The 19,202-nt window shown below is 55.5% G+C and overlaps 1 pseudogene; it reads right to left on the bottom strand.

Annotated features, from left to right (window-relative positions):
* Positions 1-280: 280 nt before the first annotated feature.
* LOC119098620 (alanine--glyoxylate aminotransferase 2, mitochondrial-like) lies at positions 281-13,376 on the bottom strand (annotated as a pseudogene).
* Positions 13,377-19,202: the final 5,826 nt, after the last annotated feature.

Raw genomic sequence — 19,202 nt, forward strand, 5'->3', positions numbered from 1 at the left:
GCCCGATAACAAATCCCCAGGCAGTGTCACTCACGCAAGCCCGAGCAGCAAATAAGCTCGATCGCATGTGGAACGCCAGACGGTACGAGAAGCCGTCTCCACCTCCCGCACGCGCTGCCCCCCCCCCCCGCCCCTCGCCGACCCCCTTTCGGTACAGATCGCTTGCTTTCCCAGATACCAGTTGGCACGTGTGCGGGGATAGCGCGGCAAGCACGAGAGGCCGGCGCCATACTGATCCCTGGGGACCGCCCGGGCCACTGGAGGCGACGCGGCTGCCCCCGCAGCAGCGGCCGGAGGCCTACTGAGGCAGGTGAGCCGTGAACGCCTCGTCCAGAACAGCGACGGCGAAATCCACGTCCTCGTCCGTGATGCACATGGGCGGCTTGATCCTCAGCACCCTGCCGGCCGGCCGAGGGGTCACTGCACGGGCAGGCGGCGGTCACCATCGCCGGCGACGTCACATCGCAACCAGGCGTCCGAGAGCACCGGCGGACAGCGACATCCCACACACCGCCGACAGCACAGGCGTCGACAGCCGACATCACCACACCGCACCGCCGACACCACAGCCGCATCACACACACCACCGACATCACAGGCGACATCACACGTCCACCGACACCACAGCCGACATCACACGCACCCACGACACCACAGGCGTCCGACGGCACCGGCGGACAGCCGACTCAACACCCACCGCCGACACCACATCCGACATCACGTACCGCCGACACCACAGGCGTGGACTCAATGTTGACTGTGATGTAGCGAATCAAATATGCGTCCATGAGGTACCTAAACAGCAACCTGATAGCACGCATTTGTTCTTCAGCCCTTTAGCCAAAACAGTCGTTAACGATGCGAAATATTTCCAGCACCAATGCTGGTCTGATGTATAGTTTAACGTATGTGGATATCCATGCACCAGCATAGCACATGAAACAACACGCAAGAAGAAAACGACGCTCATCACACCATCACACAAACACGTTTATCTCCAAACTTAAACATGCCACCAAAGTCAGACGTAAAAAACGGGCGCAGCGGACTGGTAGTCCACCCACACACAAGCTACGCCTGCCGGCCGACTTGTAACCCCCCCCCCCCCCCCCCCCCCACGTGATGTCCCCTGACGTTCCCCACCGCGTCGCCGCGCGTTCGGCCGCAGCCGGAGGCACATTCCCTCCACACCGCCGTCGGCGGCGGCGGCGCGGCCGCGTGCCGCTGCTCACGTTTCCGAAGTGTCCGCCCCTGCCGACGAGCAGCCCGCGGTCCTTGGCGTGCTCCCAGACGTCGCCGACGGCGTCGGCGCCGAGCGGCTGCCGGCCGCGCGGCTCCGCCACCAGCTCGATGCCGATCATCAGGCCCTTGCCGCGCACGTCGCCCACGGCCGGGTGGCGGTCGCGCAGCTGGGCCAGCGCGTGCAGCAGCCGCGTGCCCAGCCGGCCGGCGCGCTCCTGGCAGCCGTCCTCGGCCAGCGCCTGGCCGGCGCCGGCAAGGGCGTGAGATGTGCACACGGCGCCGGCGCCGCTCTTCAGCGACGCTCCGTACAGAAGACACAGTGAGAAAGCGACGTGACGCTCCTTGCCGCAAACGCCTCTTACACCACCGGGGCCAGGGACCATGGCGCAAACGGGCTTCGAGCCCGAGCTCCTGACGCGGCCACCACCAGACCATTGCCGCGGCTCAGGGGACATGGCAGCGAGGCAGACTGTGATCCCGACGCTCCACCCAAATCCCCCCGCTCCACCCACCCGCGACGCCGACGGGGCACCTCTGACTGCCCAGGTTGGTGCGTCGAGATGGAAAGTGGCCCCGCTTGTACCCAGACTGGCGACATGGTGCTCAGCACAACAACCGGGCACCGAAGCCACGCCCAGCTGCACACGCGCCGCCCTCGCCCCTCGCCGCCGCGACCGCACAAAACAGTCGGCGACGCGACCCAGCACCCTTCAGCGGCGCGGACCCGACAGGAAACGTCCCTCCCGCCCCCGCCCGTGTACGGGGCGTGTGTGGCCGCTGGCCAACGCCGCCGGGGCGGCCTCCCGGGCGTCTCACACTCACATCAAGTACAGCGATGCCAACGGCCGACGAGACGGGCCCGCCGCCGTACGTGTTGAAGTGCAGCGCCTCTGACATCTTGGCCGCCACCTGCAGGCACCAACAGACGAAGGCGTCAGACGACAGGTGTCAGACGACAGGTGTCAGAGATGTCAGGCGTCAGACGACAGATGTCAGGCGACAGGTGTTAGGTGTCAGGTGCCACCGGATCAGGTCCGTACACGCCTCCCGCACGGGGGCAGGCACCACAAACAGACAGCTGAACAGGTAGTCGCCACCATCGCGTAAAAAACGTTTTTGTCAGCACACACCAAAATAGACCGATTTATCATGAGCCACACAACACTCTGAGCCCCAACAGAGCAGCCTGTTTCCTGCTGCGCAAGCAGTTCTTATTAGGCAAATTCATATCTGACAACTCTCCCATGCGGAGTTGAAATGGGACTCCAGTACGGTCTCACAGTGCTACAGCACCCAACACCCGGTCGGCCAACTCAGGTCGGTTGCCGTTTCAGCAAAGCTTCTCAGGTAACTCGAGCCAAACAACGCGCACATTTTGAGACTTGAGACTATAAGACGTGCTGTATGTCTAGAAAGCCATTTCACCGGCGGCTATCCGCCTCGCGCGCACAATGACGGGTCAGGTGGAGGCCCCGCAATGCCCGGTGAGCTCTCTACACACAACTGTGTGACCTCAGAGCAACACAAGACAATAAGGACACGTGCCACGTTTTGTTTGGTCGTTTTAATGCGCCAGGGACATGCTGGAGCTTTTACAGACACCAGATGGAGTTGAGGCGATGGTCAGCTTTGCGAAGGAACGTAACCTCTCCCTCCTCGCGGGGCCCCAGCAGGTCCCACCCAGGGCAGGCCCGTGGCCGCTCCCTTGAAGCCGTCACTACAATCAAGGAGAGCAGTCTAATGTTAAAGCATCCATATCTTCGTGTTTCAGTCCCAGATATTTCAGATTATTTATGAGGCCTTGGTTACATAAACCGTCTATCAAAAGCCGCCACTCGCTGGTCCAGATCAGGCATATTCCAACTGGCGAGAATTAATTGGTGCTGGCAGGCAGCCAAGCAACATCAATTCCGGCCAATTGTCCCATCGTAAGTAAACGAAGCCGGCCTTTGTCGGAAAATTGTGACAGAGCGACGCATAGGAAGCGCTGAGCGAGTATACGAAGCCATCACGCGACGCCTGGCGGCTAGCCCGACCCGCCTGTAGGGGGCCGGTCGCGTGGCATCGCCGCCTCACCTCCTTGGTGGTGACCACGGCCGCCAGGGGAAGCCGTTTCCGATGCCCTTGGCCATGGTGACGATGTCAGGCCGCACGCCGTGACCCTCGAACGCCCAGAAGTGCTCCCCGGTGCGACCGAAGCCCGTCTGGACCTGCCGGCAGGCCGGCTGACGTCGGCGACAGCCGCCGGGCGGGGGCCGCGGACGGCGCGCGTCGCCCGGACAGGTCGGCAGTGCGCCGGGCACGAGCGTGCTCGTGATGGCGCACGCGGGGAGGCGCGCCGGAGTGCCGAGACGAACAGCTCCACAGAGCTATTCACCGCTGACATTTGGCACTCTTGCCCAGCCATACCGCTAAAGCATGCAGTCAAAAAAGCAGAGTGGTTTGGCATTAACAACACGCCACGGATCACAGCACAGTGGAGACGAACTAGCCGATGACGTGTTTCATGGCGTTTGTCATCCGGCTTTTGGCCATCAGCCTTGGGAGCCTAATGGTGGCAGCCATGCCTCAAATCCAAGTCTTGCGCACTGTTCATGACAAACGACAACGCAGTCAATAATGATATGAATGCACACCCGCCACACGATACAAACAAACGCTCCCCCTCGACCTTCCAACCGCCCTGCGACTGAATCCGGCAGCCTGGCCCGGGACGCGGCCCTTGCCCGGCCGTACCCTCGTCCATACCAGCAGACCACCGTGGTCGCGGACCAGGGCCTCCGCCTTCTGCAGGTAGCCGATGGGGAACTGGACGGTGCCGCCGACAACCCTGCCGGCGGGGCCTCCTGTCAGTGGCACAGCGTGACAGCACGCTGACGAGGACACGCCAGCCGAGTTGGGTGTATCCCCCGCCCCCTCCCAAGACACGCACGGCCGTAATACCTACGGGGGCACGCTCAGCTGAGCGTAGTCACAAACCCCAGACAAGCACGCCGTAGTACCGACGGGGGCACGCCCCGCTGAGGCGGGAGGTGGGCCCTAGTCACACCCAGAGACACGCACGCCGAATAACCGACGGGGACGGGCCCAGCCGAGGAGCGCCGATGCAGAGAATATCACATCGCTACACATACGAAGGATCAAAACCACTTCGTACTTTACTGGCCAAACTTGTCGAACTCCGCACTTCACTCCCTCAGAAAGTGACTGACATCGCGCCTGAATTTACCGTCCCCTCTGATGCCACAAAGTTGGACGATTTTCTCACGGGTCAATCTCTCACGAAAACCCGGAGTCCCGCGTGTCGCCTCCGTCCGGGCGCACGTGACCCGAGCGGGAGGGCTTCGGCCTGGAGCGAGCAGGACCGAGCGGGGCGGTGTCGCCCCCTAGTGGGTACCTAGCCGCCACCCGAGCTATTCATCGGGGCCCCGAGGTGTCCCAGAGAGCGTACGGTGCTGTTTCTCTTCGTGCGGACTGCTGAGGGGTTAGCGCGGTGCCGTCTTTCACACCACAGTCCCCAGACGAGGGCCGGTCTTTGCGTCTATTTGACTCAGCTGCCAGACTGCGCGTACGGGCATACACAGCTACAGTCACTACGATTCCATCTCCAACGCAGCCAAGCACGCGTTTAGCCTGTACGCGTCACCCTCAGCACGGCCCGTCAACCTCTACGTATCCGTCCCCTCCCCCCCGCCGCCCCCCCCCCCCCCGACCCCCCACTCTGAGCAGCGGACCGTTCACCTGTATGCTCTCGGCGAAGAAGGCGGCCACGCGTCCCTTGGGGCAGGAGTAGCGGAGCGTCTCGGCCAGCTGGTCGGCGTACAGCTGGCTGGCCTGGCAGTGGCCGGCGGCGCAGTCACAGTGACGGTCCGTCTGCACCGGCGAGTCGCGGCACCGGGCGCCGCCCCACGGGCCGCGGTACGGGTCGGCGTTCATCGCCTGTCAGGTCAGGTCAGGTCAGGTCAGGTCAGGTCAGCGGAACATTGCCGCCCCACGGGCAACTATACATGCTCGGATCACAGCCTTGACCTAGGTCACCAGTTGGCTTAGAAACGGTAGATCTGGACGCTGATGGCTCCCCGTCATCACAAGCAACTCGTAGCGGCTCATTGCGAGGCTCTAGCTCAGACGGTCGAACATCAAGAGAGGTGTAATCATCCCTTGCTTAGTTTGCTTCTTCTAGCATTTCCCAGGTTCCTTGGAATCTCTAAGCCCAAGTAAGCCCAGGATTAGACTCTGCGAATAAAAAACAACCAAAGAAGACACAGGATTGTCCCATTCGGTCGGCCGCCCCGTCGACAAACTGCTGGTTTCGAACCGGCAAACCTGGTCCATTGTACGCCGGTCAATCACGGATTGGCTCCAGCCCCACACACCCCATAGGCGGCACTGCAGTCCGCCCCTCTCACCCGCCCCAGTCACCAACAGCCCCCCTCCCCTGCCCCGGTCACCGACAGCCGCCCTCCCTCCCCCCCCCCCCCCCACACTCATGGTCCAGGCCGTCCGTCCCTCCCACCCGCCCCAGTCCACCGACAGTCCTCCTCCCCCCCCCCCCCCCCCCCCCCGGCAGCCCGCCGCTCCCGCCGCCCCAGTCACTCACGTGGTGTACGCCGAACATGTGCGCCACGTTTGTACTTCCAGGTGCTGTGGTGCTGTGAGCGCCATGCCGTGCGGCCCCATGCCGTGGTAGGCGTTGCGCAGCGAGATGACGTCAAAGTGGCCGGTGGAGAGCCGCGCCAGCAGCACCGCCAGGTCCGTTGGCCTCGAGCCGCTGTTAACCAGGTGCACCACCTACGCCGGAAGAGGAGCGTGACTGGTCACAACGGAGTGGTCCCCGTCGGTAGGAGCGGTCACCAACGTGTGAGGGCACGGATTGTTTGCCGTTCCGGGAAGTGGGGGGGGGGGGGGAGGGTAGTCGCGGCACGGCTGTACAAACGGGGTCGCTTCCCGGGTTCAGGCGATTCTTGTGAAACGGTTTCAAAAGGCCAGTACAGATGAGCGAACCACGAGCTCGGGAACAGATGATGCGCTAGAGAACGGCCGACGAGTGCAAGAACAGACAGCGGGTCCCAAGGCCGCTAACAGGTAGTCTGAATCGAGTTGTTCAGCCGTCGCATGCCGTCCCAAGTAACACAAAGTATGCAAGTCAAACCATAGGAGCCCTCAGAATACGGCCAAGGATCTTCGGGGCGATGGGCAAAGCTCTCATCTCATTCAAGAATTCCAGAAATTCATTCAGCAAAGCTCTCATTCATCCAAGAATTCCAGGAACTTTCTGAGGGCCCGAAGCAATCGTGAATTCCAAGGTCATCACCGGATCCCTGCGACTGTCGCACCACTGTTGCCCAGTCCCGCGGCCTCGACCCACCTGCAAGTGGGACGGCATGGTGGCCAGCAGTCGCTCCGTGTACTCGTGGATCTTGGGGTGGCAGGTAGATGTTGGTGGTGTGCCAGAGCCGATCCATCTGCTCCCTAGCGGCCGCCGTCACCTTCCTGCAGCCAAGACAGCCAGCCACTGCACGCCATCGGCGGCACACCAGGGTCGGATCACCACAGGAGACCCCGGCACGGAACGCCTGACGTTGAGTTCCAGGCGCAGCCTACATATCAGGTTATTCAGCGTCGTTATCTCTACGCAAGCACGACTCTTTGTAAGCAGGACGCAGCTCTGAGCCGGCAGCGAGGTTCAAATCCATGCCCTTTTCACATACGGTCGACAACGAGTGCTTTACCAACTGACTAAGCTACCCACTATGAGAGCTTGGCCACACTCATGCATGAGAGGGTCAGCTTAAAAGTTCTAGCCCGATGGCAATCGCACGATAAATGTTTCATACCTACTGTCATCCAGATCTCGATGTAGATGGTAGCAGCTCATGATAGCCTGCAGCTCGACCCGCGCTTGCGACCGGCGAGTCCACACAGATGCGCCCAGGACGGCACGCTAGAGTGCTATGCCCGATCCCCCGAAGTCCCCCGACGGGACCGGGCCACAGCGCGGTCCACAGTCCACTAGCGGTGGCAGCGTCCCACGCTGCGGGTGCTATTCCCGAATCCCTGACGACCCCCGACAGGACCGGGCCGCGGCGCGGTCGACAGTCCACTCACGGGTGGCAGTGCCCCACGCTGCGGGTACTATCCCGAATCCCTGACGACCCCCGACAGGACCGGGCCGCGGCGCGGTCGACAGTCCACTAGCGGGTGGTAGTGTCCCACGCTGCGGGTGCTATCCCGAATCCCTGACGACCCCCGACGGGACCGGGCCGCGGCGCGGTCCACAGTCCACTCACGGGTGGCAGTGTCCCACGCTGCGGGTACTATCCCGAATCCCTGACGACCCCCGACGGGACCGGGCCGCGGCGCGGTCCACAGTCCACTCACGGGTGGCAGTGTCCCACGCTGCGGGTACTATCCCGAATCCCTGACGACCCCCGACGGACCGGGCCGCAGCGCGGTCCACAGTCCACTCACGGGTGGCAGTGTCCCACGCTGCGGGTACTATCCCGAATCCCTGACGACCCCCGACAGGACCGGGCCGCGGCGCAGTCCACAGTCCACTCACGGGTGGCAGTGTCCCACGCTGCGTGGTACTATCCCGAATCCCCTGACGACCCCCGACAGGACCGGGCCGCAGCGCAGTCCACAGTCCACTCACGGGTGGCAGTGTCCCACGCTGACTGTCACGATGCCGCCGAACAGGTCCAGGTAGCGTCGGCCGGTGTGGTCGAACAGGTACCTGCATGTGGCCCTGGTGGATGATCACCGGCCGCAGGAAGGAGGCCAGCAGCGCCGGCTCAGGTGGTCGCGGCGCACGCGGCTCACCCCGCTCGGGGTCGGGCCCCTGCCGGCCGGTCGGGCGCGCCGGTTAGCGCCGGCTCACTGTGGCGGCCTCCACAGCGGACCGGCCGCTGGCCTCAGCACACGGGCCGCGGCGGCCCAACAGGGGTCCGTCCGAGTCAGTCACACGCCTCGCTGAGCCGCGCCGGCGGGCGGGTTAGCAGCACCGCGTCAACGGCGGTCATGAACACGTCCGCACAGCGGCGCGGGCGGAGGTCGGGTCACCGCCTCAGCGACAGGCAGCCAGCGTGTGAGAAGGGTCTATCCGCAAAGGTCACAGACCGGTCACACCGCTTAGCAGCGGGTCACAAGGGCAATAGCACGCCATGGGCAATAGCACGAGGGGTTAACGACTGCGGCCGACTGATACCATAGACCTGCCGGACAGACGAATGTCAGACAGGCATGAAGACGGGCCAGAGAGGACAACACGCCGACCAGCGGCTTCAGACTGGACCAGTCAGTGACAGCGCTGTCATCCATGCTGGGTTGGAATGTGACGGCTCACATCGGCGCCCGTCGTCCTACACCAGCCATGGAGGACGGCTGGTCCAGCCCGCCGTCCAACACCGGCCATGGAGGACGGCTGGTCCAGCCTGTCGTCCTACGCCAGCCATGGAGGACGGCTGGTCCAGCCTGCCGTCCTACACCAGCCATGGAGGACGGCTGGTCCAGCCTGCCGTCCTACACCGGCCATGGAGCAGCTCAGCCAACGTCCCAGCTATCGGTGTGGGAAAATTGTCTCAAGCGAGAGTACGAGCTAGACAAAACCGGTGCATTCTGCATAGCCCGCGGCCTTCACTGACTACAAAGGATGTAACCAGCGGTTCGATGAGGAGCACTGACGCGGCTTGGTGGAACGGGGTCGTGCTAGCCGAGGCCAACACTGCGGAGGGGGCGTATGCACTGGGTCGTTCGTTTAGAGTTCTGGATCGGAGAGTATAAATTTTGAACACAACATGGCGTAAAAATGGCATATTCTGAAAATCACTAAAGCACGTCCAATTTCACGTACGACATTCTAGCGACGTTGTATTTCACACGCAGCCCCAGTGTCATCCTGAGTACATAGCAAGTCCCATATAAGCAGTTCCCATCAGCCTAATGCAGCCAGTTGCATCGCGAAAAGTGCACACAAACTTTCAGAAAAGGAACGGAGTGTCGTTTTATATGTAAAAGCTGAGCAGCAGCAACCCTTGTCCAGCCCTGGCCCCGTTGCCCCGAGCGCTTCCAGGGCAGCCAGGACCCGCCGCATGCCCCGCCCTCACACAGCGGCCGTCCCATTCGCGTCCGCCTGAGCGTCTGAGCACCGCGAACGGACCGCGACCAGCGCATCATTACTGGGGGGACCGCTAGTGGCTGCCCGGACCGTAAGTGGCGGCCCAAAGCCAGGTAAGAGGGCCGACGGACCGCGGGGAGGACTGGTGGCTGCCCGGACCGTTGGTGGCAGCCCACCGTCAGGTTATAGGGCCGACGGACCGCGGGGAGGACTACTAGTGGCTGCCCGGGCCGTGGCAGCCCACAGTCAGGTTAGATGGCCGACGGACCGCGACCGGCGCACCACTACTAAGGAGAACCTTGCACACACGAGCAGACGTCAACCCCGACAGGTGGGAGAGGAGAGCTCTTCGGTAGGCACTGCCGCCGGTCCGCTGTCGGGTGGCCGCGACTCTAGCCCAGGGCGGAGTGTTCTCAGCAGACCCGCACGGCCCGTTGTCGGCCCGCCAGCGCTCAGCATGCTCACAGGCATCCGCTTCAGAGGGCCACCGGCAGGGGAGGCAAGTACGTCTGCTGTCAAAGAGGGTCTACGCGCGGCGATAATGACGCGGAGCGGCCAGCGCGTCAAAGCTGGGTGGCAGCGCCCCCAGACGGCAAACGGCGCAGGGCTAGAGAACGGCTGCATGTATCAGTCGCTGAGAAGCGCCGCCCGCCTGCTCGGAGTGTTAGTGGCGACCCACCGTCAAGTTAGAGGGCCAACGGACAACCGACTGTCGGCGAGCCAGCAGAACTGCCCGAACTGCCCGCTACTGCCCGGCCCGTTAAAGGCGGCCCACCGTCAGATTAGAGGGCCGACGGGCAACCGACTGTCGGCGAGCCAGCAGAACCGCCCGGACTGCCCGCTACTGCCCGGCCCGTTAAAGGCGGCCCACCGTCAGGTTAGAGGGCGACGGACGGCCGACTGTCAGCGAGCCAGCAGAACTGCCCCCCGGGACTGCACGCTACTTGCCCGGCCCGTTTACAGGTGGCCCACCGTCAGGTTAGGGGGCCGACGGACGGTCGACTATCGGGGAGTCAGCAGAACTGCCCTGACTGCCCGTTACTGCCCGGGGCGTTAGAAGCGGCCCGCCGTCAGGTTAGAGGGCCGACGGACGGCCGACTGTCGGAGTCCGCAGGACTGCCCGGACTGCCCGTTACTGCCCGGAGCGGTTAGTGGCACCCGCGGCCGCAACCCGGTACCTGGTAGGCGGATGGCGTGAAATCGCAGGGCGGCAGCTCTGGTGGGGCCGAGCTAAGGCCGCGGCCGGCCGCTGTCAGCAGGCGCGCGCGGTCAGACCGCCGGCTCGGCCAGTACCGGGCCTCAGACTCAGTCCCAGCCGGACTTCAGCCTCATTCAGACTTCAGGCTCGGTCAGATTTCGGACCGCGCCTAATGTCGATCGCACCCAGTCACACGTCAGACTCATTCAGGCGCCAGTCTGTCATACCTCAGTCGCAAGCAGAGCTCAGTTTAGGTCAGACTCAGTTCTCAGTCACATCTTAGACCCAAGTCTCAGACTTAATTCTTAGTCGAATCTCAGACCGAATCCAGCTTCCGTATCAATCAGGTACTCAGTCTGACTTCGGTCTCAGCCAGAGCTGATACCGTCGGATTTCCAGCCTTGGTCACACATCAGTCTCAATCAGACTTGAGTCCTGGCCATATCTCACAATGTCAGACTTCAGTTTTGGCAGACTTCAGGCTAAATTAGCCCTGGCTTTAACAGACTTCAGACCCACACATCAATGTCAGTCACGCATCAGACTCAGTCAGATCTCAGACTCATACAACCTCAGACTGAAGCAGACCGCAATCCCAGTCATATATTAATCCCACATTAATCTGACTAGTCTAGGTCCGATTGGTCTGTCTAGGTCAGGCTTCAACACCAGCCAGCATATCGGGAACTGGTCAGAAATCAGTCACATTGATGTACCAAACTACGTCAAACTCTAGCCATCTTCAGATAACCGACTTCCGGCCCTGTGTGACTTAGCCACACCTCAGTCGGAGCTCAGTCACGGTCCATCCTCAGCCCCAAACCCACACGCGCACCGGTCCCAGCCCCGACTTCAGCCCACTCAGACGCCGGCAGCGGCCCCAACACCTCATGAAGCCACAGCAGAATCCGGAAGACGGAAGTAAAGTAGCAGAGCAGAAAAGAGATAGCAGTAAGGTAAAGAGATGGCTCGTTACCGGACACGATGCCCGAAGAAAATAGCACGCCGCACCACAAGTCAAAAGTTAATGACAAGAACGAGCCACACCTGACGCGAACACGCATGCACTCTGTGCGCAAGTAGACCACAGGAATGTACAGTGACTATCACAGACATGCAGTCAGAAGTGACACACCAGAATGTATGTCATTCTCGCAATACGACATCCAATCGTACTAACTGAGCCATCAATAGCCATACCTTTGACAAAGTTGTTGCTCCCAATGGCGGAAGCAGACACTCGTCGACTCCTGAAAAAGGAAATAACCACATGTATAAACACATACAAGCTTATACACAAGCTACGACCGACACAGTTGTTGCTAGGACATGCTACGCGCTTTTCTACAACAAAAAAAACACATTGAGGACAGGCGATATAACCAATTTTCTTGGCCTGGAAGAGGAGCAGGAATCCTTGACCAATCGCCAATATTGGTGGCCCAGTCTGAGAGCGTGTCAGACTCTCGATAGCATATCCCATAGCATGTGTCTGATTGCCTTATGTACTCAAACGATGACCTGGCGCTGTTGTTTTGGAACGACTATTTGACTATGAATGATACGACGATGAAAATGTTTGCACAGGTCAACCGTTCCTGCGTGCCTGGGTCGCTGTTCCCTCCGGAATATGGTGGCAATGACAATTACTCATGCCCATTTTCTCACTCCCCCCTCCCTCTTAGATATTATTGACGGCTTTTATCAGAGGGCTGAATATCAGCGTAATGCGTTCTCCCTGAGCGACGGACCCCCTTAAAGACAATGTTTGACACTTGCAGGCAAGTGATGCAAGCATCATATACGATGAAACAAGCTCAATTGTTACTTTTTGTACGCTTCTAAGTGCAAAAGATTGCTCTAGACAGCACCACTGCACTATCAAGTACATGCGCTACTCAACACGTTATCGCTTGATCCCGCCATGAAACTTTGCGTGACGTCAAAGTCGCTACCAGACTGGTCGTGCGAAAACTGCTACTATAGCGGACGGGCTGACTCACTTGCAGTACTTCAGCTTGTCGAGAGGTAGCTCGGAAATCGGTGCGTATTTGCGAAACCCTAATATCGTTATGGGTGCGCATTTTTGGCACTTCCTCGTGCTGTTCTTGTATATATCCGTGATTTTGTTTTTTACTTGTATTCACATAGTGGGTTGCGGCGCTTTTCTAACGTTATTCCATTATTCGATTCGTTATACGATTCGATCTTTTCTCCGTCCTTACTAGTACCGACGCCCAAATTTATGTACTATGAAGCACAAAACGTGATTCGCGTTCGAAAGTTACCCTGAACACATTGCATCGGTTGAGCGCCAAAGTAAAGTCCGTTGATGCCAACAATCGTGTAGAAATACACCAGACAGGAACAATTCAACGATTCTAGCTTGCTTTACAGATCTGAACGACTCGACGATCGCATTCCTCCTAGCCTTGAGCGCTGCATGGCCAATACGGCGGCAGGATTTGAATGACGTTTCTATGGCGTCACGCACGCCTCGGAAACCTTGGAAATCTGCACATCTCCGCAGGCGCAAACGTCAGAAACGAGAGGGCGTTGGGTCCTAAAGGCGGGACTGTGAACTGTACCGAGTGATCTCCAAGATGCATATTTCAGTTAAAACCCTATACAAATATAGTACACTCACCTTTCAGCGCTTACACATATATAGCTTGGACACAATGGAGAGCAAGCAGGCAGCAAAGAGCCTCAATAGTAACATACCAACCAGGTATGATAGTAGATACTTACAAAGCAGCCGTAGCTCCAGCGATGATCCTCATAGTGAATCGTGTTGAATGCTATTTGCTTTCTCTCTTTCTAGTTGAACTGAAAGATAATGAAGAACCTTATCATATACAGACATAACTATCAAAAAGGCCTCCCGATGTTTCGAAGTGCAATTTTGTATACAACCCGCTCAGATCTGGACAAAACTTGGTATTCTTAGTTATCTCGTGCTTTGATCACGATACATGATTTTGTAAGCCTCTGCACCTAGCCGTTTTCCGTCGGTGATGACGTCAGAAATGACGTAATGATTGAAATGCGCTACGTAAAACGATGACAACTTCGCAAACATCGCGCTTTCTTCGATCGTAGTATAACAGAATATGTTGGGAGCACAATGTTATAGCTGACAATAAAAACATGCATTGCATCATTGGCATCATTATTGGTTTCTTTGCTTAACTCATCCAAAAAAAAAAATAATACAAAATTCGATGACACCTCGGATTCGTTGGGAATTGATTGACTGAATCATCAAAAGAAAAGTGGGGGTTCGTTATACACCCGAACAGTATGGATGCGATCATGCCGGGCAGACCGGCGCGGCGCGGCACCCCTGGCCATCCGGCCCCGTGGACCCCTGCCGGCCGGTCCGGCCGCGCCCATGCTAACGGCAGTTGTCGGCCACCTACAGCGCTGATCCAGAAAAACCACTCCAGACGGCTGGAGTCATGGTCTAAGGCGATAGGGCTGTGGTGTGGTCAGTTAGCGGTGCAAGCCTTGACTGGGTAGGCAAAATGGTTAGAGCGCTTCTGAAATTATTAATTTCTAGGTAATCTCAAGCAGGGGGAGCGAACACAACACGGACATGGAGTCGGAGGTCGATGGAGATGGAGTCGGCGAAAGCCAAAATGAGGAAAACACCTTCAGTGCCATAAGGGTTTGACCTGGATGAATAAGACACGGAAAAACATCCTTAGACATGAAACTACAGAAACTTGATAGCGGATTTTGCATCCAACTTTAGCAACCCATCCACACAGCATGCAACCAAACTGCCGATTCCTAAACTGTCCCCATCTGCGATCCAGAAACTTGCCTCCAGGTTTGAAGTCATGGCCCATATGATCAAAATAGCCCAAACAAATGAAGTCGACTGACAGGCAGTTCCAGAGGTGCAGAATGCAATCGCGATAAGTGCATTTGTTCGCAGTTGTGTGGACGGTGATGAAGATCCAGCTTGAAAATGGTTGCTAATGAGACGCTTAGTTGTCTGGAAGTCCGCAAACGGAGCTGAGCCCGGGGCCCGGCTGGAAGGGATCCCGCTGATTGACGCTCCCGGATATGTGAGCAGGCTCAATGGGCCTCACCGTGACGGATCCAGTTCAGTCAACGGGTTCATATGTGGCAGACACAAGGCCGCAAAATCCCTGTTCGGGACTTGGTTTCTGCATTCTGTCTAATGATTGCAAGTGACTGATACAAATCGCAGAACCGAACGGTAGGCAGCAAAATACTTTTGATGACAGGTCGCGGCCCTTTACTGGTCGTTGTAAGCTTCCGGTTAACAGGTTCAAACCCTGCCTTTTGAAGTGCGTGAAGTTAAACGCTTAAAAATCACTGCAAACGTGGGCCCGTCTATTCAGACGAAGCTCACGCCGCCATGTCAGCCACAGTTGACACGACCGACGCCGTAGCGTGTGGAGGGAGAAGCCTGATAACGCGGCGCTATCGTCCTTCGAACATCGATTCCAGCCGTTTGGAGTCGCCTTTCTGGATTACCACGAGGGGGGGGGGGATGCTGGGGTTTCACAACATTAGTGCTCCACCAAAAACTCATGCCGACAGGGGTGCTTCGACGTTACTTCTGCTGACAATACTTCTACACGACATAAAAGCTACACAACAAAACTCATGCCTCAATAACTTATACGTCACTTCTTTTCCAACAACTTTTACAGCCATGGTTTACACGTAGCATTACGTCTATTGCAAATACTTATACACATTAGTGCTACATGACAAAACTCACACTTCAGTAACGGCATTACTTCTACTGCAAACACTTATACGCAAAATTAGCGCTACATGACAAAAATTATACCGCAAAAACATGTGTAGTCTTGGCGTACACGTAACATTACTTCTGCTGCTAATGCCTGCCGCGGTGCGCGAAACGCGTGGACACCTAGCTGGGGCATACAAACAACACAGGTTGGGAAGGAATCCGAACTGGGCAATACTGCGATTAAATGTGCGTGGTATTGATGCAAGTTCTTTACGTATTATGTTCCGTGACTTTGTGTTTGTAGCGTTTGGCGTACGAGCAAAAGTTGTGGTTTGGGCCGTAAAATCTCAATGATGGGTATAACTTTTCACGTAAAAGTAATATCACGTTTCAGTGAACACCGAGCCAAGAGTGTAGCTTCGTATTCAGTCGGGGACTCCATCCAGCCTTCATCTGGGAAAGTGAGCGACATTCGGGGCAAACATCCTGTTCCATGCATCTTGAGCAAGTTTGACCGTTTTTGTTTTATCTACTTAGCCCCAAAACTTATTTTGCAGCACTATGACAGTACACCATACGTTTTTCAGCCGGAGAAAATGCCCCATAGAACTATTTTCGTCGCGGGGCTGTCGATCACGATATTTACAGCAGCAATCATGCATCGACACCACGGAGTGCGCACCGGCAGTCTGATTTCGCCCAACCAAGTCCTCACATGTGTTCGTTCTCTCTAGGATTGTGCTGACGTTAGAGTACCGGCGGTTGCAATTTGCGGACTGTGGTCTATACGGCGTTGCACAAGTGTCGCATGTAAGTGTTGGCCGAAGAAGTAAAAGTCGCTTTAAACCCTGGATGTTGATGATTTGTAAAAACCGCGGCTCGCCGTTTGAAAAGAACCTGAAAAGTCGAGTGGGATCGGCATGCAGTTTTGAACTTTTAATTTACTGCCCTGTTCGCTTCGGTTAACGCATGTGGGCGAAGTACATAACATCTCTCCTTTCCCCAGATTTTTCTTCGAGGGACAAGACACGCAGTACTATCTTATCTGTATGTATGACGTTTCTCGCAAATACATTTCACAGCTTACAAAGCTTTCTGTTACTTTTCGAACTGTGCTGCGTAACATTTACGTCGCCTATAACTCGTTTCAGTTGCAGTAATATCGCCTATAAGACAATACCATATAAGTATGCAGGATAAGTAATGACGGGATGCAGCACACGTTTTGCCGTGTAGCACTCATGTCGTGTATTAATTTCTGCAGTAGAAGAAATACTGTGCATGAGTAAAGACTGTATAAACTGTTGCCATGGATGTAATGACATGCATAAGTTTTAGAACCATAAATTTTGTCGTTTGGCACTCATGTTGTTTATTCTAAGTCTGCAGCAGAAGTACTGAAGAAATGTCACATATAACTAATGTCTGAGTAGCCTCTTGCAGAACTATGCTGCATTTCACTGATGTCGTAGCACTCCTGCCAGTACAAGTATTTGCCGTAGCACTAATGCCGCGTCATCCTGTCTGGGCATAGTATGGGGCCGGCCGGCCGGCCGGCCAGCGGCGCCGCACCGCGCCCGTCCGCCTGGCTATGATCGCATTTGCACCGCAGCGGTGTTTAATGGGTCCCCACTTTTCTATCGACAGTTTCCTAAGTAGTATTCAGTGCCAATTCTGAAAATAGGCTTCTAGAACTTTAGGAATCATCAAATGAGGAAATTGGATCCCTGCATTGGAAAAGAATAGTATTCTTGCATCTGTGCAGGACATTCAATTTTCCTTTCAACTCTCACTTGGGCATTGCATGAACTACATACTGTCATTTTAAGACACCAAAATGTGTGATGGCTTCACACTCACCACCATTTTATTAAGAGACCTTCCATCATTATGTAACTTCCTGACATCATCAACAACAGAGAACAGCTGGGCACAAAGGTCTAATAACTACAGAATCATAATTGGATCTCAAGATTATGTCTAGGACCGAATTTTGCACAGATCTGAAATGGTAGAATGTACTCAACTGGTTGAGTTGGTGTGGAATAACCCAGTTGTTTTATATGATAACAGATGCTTATTTTCTTATAATATAGGAACCCAATCTGAGTCACTATGCTTATATAATCCTAACTTACCTAAAAACTGAGGTAAGGAAATAACAGTTTGGTGTGCCAAAACCTGATGAACAGCACTAGAAATATGCTTTTCAATGCCCAAAGCTAAACTTCACATAATTTTACTACTGAGCTAAAACTTAAGTGCCAGTGAGAGCTTTAATGACATTTAAATATGCAAGAAAAAGGCATAGTATTCACAATCTTTTAAACAGTGCTACTTGTTGATGTTAGCATTTGTGGATTCAACAACTTTACCACACTTGGTATTGACTTTCAAACTCATATATGAAAACTTTTGTAGGCTCTATTAATGTACTCTGAAAGATCACTTGGTAAAATTAAAGTGAGCCCAGGATCTTAGAAGATCCAGAAGCACGGATTCAACAACATCTCTTAAGATCCATGAGGAACTTTGACATAAACATCTCAATAAGACTTTCCCAGAAACCTTCACACAGCCATTTCACAAGAAATGAAAAATTTAGATTCTAGCTTATAGAAGATCATTTAACAAAAGTCCAGAAAAAGGTCTAGTTGAAAAATAAAGAATGAAAAAAGAACCAGGACTCTAAAGAATCTACAATCCTAACTTGGTAAATTTGTTCCTGGGACTCCCTCTAGAGTCTTAGCTAATATTTGATCATTGGCAGGGTATCTCACTGCAAATTAAATCCAACTGGGTGTGCAGGATGTAAATGTAACTTCATGCTAGTGGAATCCTTGCTAACTGACATGGCATTTTCTGCCCACAACTTTTGTTGACTGCTTAGCTTATACCATTTGACCTGCTAGTTCATAATGGCCAATCGTGTGCTCAGAAACCATGGTCTTGGAATACCCAAGCAAGCAAACTGAAGCAAGCAATTGTCTGAGGAACCAAAAACAGCCACTCTGCGAAGCGTGCTGCCCGTAAAACACACGTGACAACAGAAACATTACATTTTCAAGACAAGCTTTTGCACACAACACAATAAAAAGTATGCTTAGTAAACGGTCAGAAAAGTGAGGAAACAGTTTAGACTTCTTATGCCAGCTTCATTGATATTCGTGCAAAAACGGTTGAGCAACAGTCCGGACCCCCAGTTCAGTACCTCCCCGACATACCGCCCCAAACTGTCATGCCACCACGTTATCACGTCAACGTCGCATAATAGTCACACGATGGGCGACCAATCACAGGTATGGACTAAACGGCTGACCAAACCTATTGGCGACCCCATACTCCGAGAATATGACAGGGATCGACACCAAATCTTTGCCATTGGATGCCGCCTGGTCAAAAGTCCATCTCATCCGAAACATGGTGACCTTTGGGTCAAGTCAAAGATCATCAAGTACCAGAAACCGGAAAAACAGGGTTGCAGAAAGCCCATGTTCCGATGCTATGTCGCCGATCGGCATGAAACATTCACAAAACTATCGGCCATAGTCGATATCCTATCCTTTTCAGAACATGGTGGCCTTGGGCCTGGTCAAAAGTCGCCAAAAACGCCCCAAACCACCGACATAGGCAGCAGACAACCTTATGCTCCGAGCCTACGGCACTGATCAGCATGACCTTTGCCAGTTGATGTGCAATCATTACTTGGAGCGGAATCACCTCTACTCCTAAACATTTTTGATAATTTCGGGTGGGTTTCGCCATTTTGGGTATCTTTGACCAGGACTAAGGTCACTGTGGTTTGGAAAGAATAGGTTTTTGACCGTGGCGCATCGACTGGTAAAGATTTTGTGCCAAGCCGTCTCAGGTAAGGCTCGGGTATGGAATTGTCTGCAAATTGATTTCAG

The sequence above is a fragment of the Pollicipes pollicipes genome, unplaced genomic scaffold (genome assembly GCF_011947565.3).
Source record: "Pollicipes pollicipes isolate AB1234 unplaced genomic scaffold, Ppol_2.1 Scaffold_4740;HRSCAF=5597_pilon_pilon_pilon, whole genome shotgun sequence".
NCBI lineage: Eukaryota > Metazoa > Arthropoda > Thecostraca > Pollicipedomorpha > Pollicipedidae > Pollicipes > Pollicipes pollicipes.